This window comes from Leptinotarsa decemlineata, unplaced genomic scaffold, assembly GCF_025532065.1.
Source record: "Leptinotarsa decemlineata unplaced genomic scaffold, Ldec_3_MD MMD2_tig00001719_RagTag_RagTag, whole genome shotgun sequence".
Taxonomy (NCBI): Eukaryota; Metazoa; Arthropoda; class Insecta; order Coleoptera; family Chrysomelidae; genus Leptinotarsa; species Leptinotarsa decemlineata.
In genome coordinates, this window is record NW_027412569.1 from 6,790,055 (window position 1) to 6,794,054 (window position 4,000).

The window sequence follows — 4,000 nt, forward strand, 5'->3', positions numbered from 1 at the left end:
AATTGCACGCATCATTCGATACCTAACAAAGCATACCAGAACTTATAGTCACCGTAAGATCTCCTTTGGTATCTTCTAAACATTTCAGTTTTGAGTGAATGAATCATGTCAAATGCGACGGTCCGACTATTATTAACGAAAATATGGTTCAGTGCCCTTTTGGTTGCCTCTTTTGTTTTTTCTTTGATATGCTGCACGTGACGATGCGACTTTTATTAACAAAGAAGCAGGTTAGTGCACTTCTGACATGTTGCGCCATCTTTGTTTTTTCTCTGTCGATGGATTCTGTATTCGTTTCCATTTCATTTCCAATCATCATTAACGAAAATACGGCTCATTGCCCTTCTGACATGTTACGTTGTCTTTGTTTTTTTTTTTCTGTCGATGAATTCTGCATTTTGTTTTTCTTTTTCAGTCAATGTACTGCACGTTGAGATTCAATTGTCATTAACGGAGATGTGGCTTCGTTCCTTCCTGACATGTTGCGTCATCTTTGTTTTTTCTTTGTCGATAACATTCTGCATTCGTTTCTCTTTCATTTGATGTGCTGCACGTTAAGATCCAAATATCATGAGTGAAATTGTGACTTAATGTCTTTCTGACATGTTGCGCCATCTTTGTATTCTCTCGTCAATGAATTCTGGATTTTTTGTCCTTCCATTTGACGTGCTGTAAGCGAAGATTTGATTATTATCAGCGAATATACAACTTAGTGCCCTTCTGACAGTTGCTCCATTTTTTTTTCTAATAACTCATTCATTTCCACAAATCCTCACACATTTTCTACCACGCCACCACCTCCTACGCTGACTACGTCACTTTCAATGTTTTAATATTTTATCATTATTATTATTATTTTTCGACCCACATTCCCCAGTTCAATATCATCTAACACAATTATTAGACCGATATTTGATTCCTCCATTCTGATTGGCTGACCGACACCACTCTGTAACACAAGTTGAGTTTTAATGTTTTATCACTATTATTATTATTATTCGACCCACATTCTTCAGTTCAATTTCATCTAAAACAATCATTCTACTGATATTTGATTTCTCCAGTCTGATTGGCTTACGACACCACTCTGTACCAGAAGTTAGGCTGATTGTTCCTCAAGGTTCGGTTCAGGAGTCTGAAAATTCGCAAAACGAACCTTCATACAAAGCGTGGACTTTATTCATCTCCTGATTATGCTTACTTGGTAAGCGAAACGCGTTAAGTGTTAAATGACTGTCATATTGAAATAGGAAAAAAAAACGACAATAACGACGAAACGATGACGAATAAATGCACGTAAACTGTTCGAAAACGCACGCAAAACCGTCGCACGCAAAACTGTTGAATACTTCACTTTCCCCAATTTCGAACGTTAACTCTACAATACGACTCAGCATTATTTCTACCAAAATTCGATAGAGAAGGGTTATGGGGGGTTCCAAACGACATATTTCAAATATTGATTCACTCTGTATGTATGCGCTTATATTTCGTAGAATTTTCAATACGATTTTCACCACACTATGGCAAAATTTCCAACATGTGTGGGCTATTATTTCTGCAAACTGAAACTCACTTTTCAAATGTAACTGAAAAAATGAATCGCAAACGTGTTATGATTTCGATATATTTTGAGGTAATAATATTTAATATCGAACGAATACTCATAAAGAAAATTATTTGCATTGTATTCCGAAAGCTTTGGACACCGAATGAATTTCTTAATACCTGTTGATGATCTTGACCTTCCCTAATATTTATAAACATTCATATTATGCTGAAGTTGTAACTTTGCCCCGGTCACCTTACTACGACAAAATGCTTGATGTGCATTCATGCCACTGTATTTGAAGATGGTTTTATATTCCTATTATATTATAATCGTATCAATTTTGATGACTATGAACTTGGAATAACGAAAGATGGAATTGTGAATACTGTGTGTTTTTGTTTCGGAATATCGAAGTTGAGGTTGAAATATCTTTCAATTCATGTATTCACTTGAATGGATTTGAATTATTTTATGACGATTTTTATATTTGTCTGTATCGTTACTTTGTTATGTTTATATGTACAAGAACTCAGAACTCCGAACAATTGAAACTCAGGTTATCTACACATAATAGATTCGTCCGGTGGTATCTATATCAAAGGATGCTATTTTGAATGGGAATTTCGAAAAAACTACAATACGAAATGAATTTCCAAATATCACACTTGAAATTTAATGACAAATGTCAATCATCTATAATAATGTCCTGAATAAAATTCAAGATATAAAATGCCACTTTTCGTTATATCGACCCAACGAATCAGAATTTAAAATGACAGACAAACTTATTTCCTTTATTTCTAAAATGTCCTGTTTTTGTCAACTCAGTATCTTTCAATATGATGTTTCTTCATCTCTATAAAATCTGGTATATAATTTTTTGTTATTGCATATTTTTGACAACTTTCCCTGTATAAGATAAGTTTTCATTTTCAAAAAAAGATGTGTGTGATATGTATTTTATTTATTTTGGTAGTATATTATAAAGCCATTTATATAAAATATCAACGTTATTGAGACTGCAGCTGAACAAATTTCCTTTGAAATGACCCATACAGAACGGCGTGTTTTTCTTGAATTTTGGAACACACCACGATGAATATTCAAAGTCTTCCAAATTCATTACGATTGTGTATATATTGAATAGACGCAGTTTGTCCAACAAATCACTGAATATCGACAAATTCTAGCCTCATAATGTGCAACTATAGACTGAAAAAAATGGAAACTGCTGAGATTTGAATCTCGTTCTGGAAAGGTTGCTATGACGGTTTTGAATGTTGTTGTTGAGATGACTCTGACTGATACTGCACACGTTGATGTATTATTCTGAAATAAATTCGATTTTTCAATAAAAAAATACACTGAAATAAATTCGATTTTTCAATAAAACATACACTAAAAAAAATTTTTTGGCAACAGAGAGGGTAATGTCTTTCATGAAGTAATTGCTACACTTATAATGAAAATAAAAAATCAAGTGTCTTTCAAAATAAAGAATTTAAAACACATATTCTGCACGTACTAAGTGAAGGAAATATATTGTATGAAAACACTACTTTATGCGGATCATATCTGTGAGTGAGAATTTTTGACCCGAATGAAAAATATTGTATACACCCAAAAACTCTTTGCCTATAAAACAAAGAAAAAATTGGAAACAGTACTAACCTTAATTTTGTACAATCTCAAATGAAACGACAAGATTCGGTTTCCCAATGTCCATCAACCCTTTGAACACAATAGCGTATTTTCCTGATGAACATTCTTCTAAGTGAGGACGATACGCCTCCGTCACTCGGTGGGGCAGAAATGATACTTTATCTCCCAAATCTAACAAGACCGCCTCACCAAATTTTCCTTTCACGTTTTTGGCAGTGAATATCCTCTGCGGCATCTCCACAGGCAAATCTGCTACTTTGATACTTGGCTTTCTCTTCACGATCGAACTTGCATTCAACTTTTGTAAATCCATCTGTGAAAAATAAACAATGAAAGCTTTATGTTTTGATTCACAATATATGCGAATACTATCTCAAACAAACCACGATATGTAAAACATTTGACTGAAATCATCCACATATATATATATATATATCGAGAAAAATTTTGGAAATCAAATGATTCAACAATTCTCACCAATTTTCAATTGAATTACATTTGAATGATTCATCTGAGGAAAAAGTCAAACCTAAAACACTTACTTTCAAATAGAATCGGTGCACTTGTCACTGGTATCACTTTCAATGGATGCAACTAACTCATTTCGCCATGCATGACGTATTTATAGTAAAATGAGTGATGACATATTTTAAAATGAAACAAAGAGCCTTTGTTTCGTCGCTTTGGGAACTGCGTATCTCCGGATGTAGATTCGACATTGACAGTGATCAATGTCACTTTGGGTTTGAATATAAAAATTAGTGATGACATATTCTGAAATGGAAC

General features: G+C 33.5%; 1 long non-coding RNA gene across 1 annotated transcript; it reads right to left on the bottom strand.

Moving 5' to 3' along the window:
• Positions 1–2,497: 2,497 nt before the first annotated feature.
• Positions 2,498–3,564, bottom strand: LOC141482636 (uncharacterized). Its single transcript, XR_012465629.1, has 2 exons — positions 3,224–3,564; positions 2,498–2,881 (listed from the first exon to the last, which is right to left on the bottom strand). It is a non-coding gene; the product is annotated as an uncharacterized lncRNA (long non-coding RNA).
• Positions 3,565–4,000: the final 436 nt, after the last annotated feature.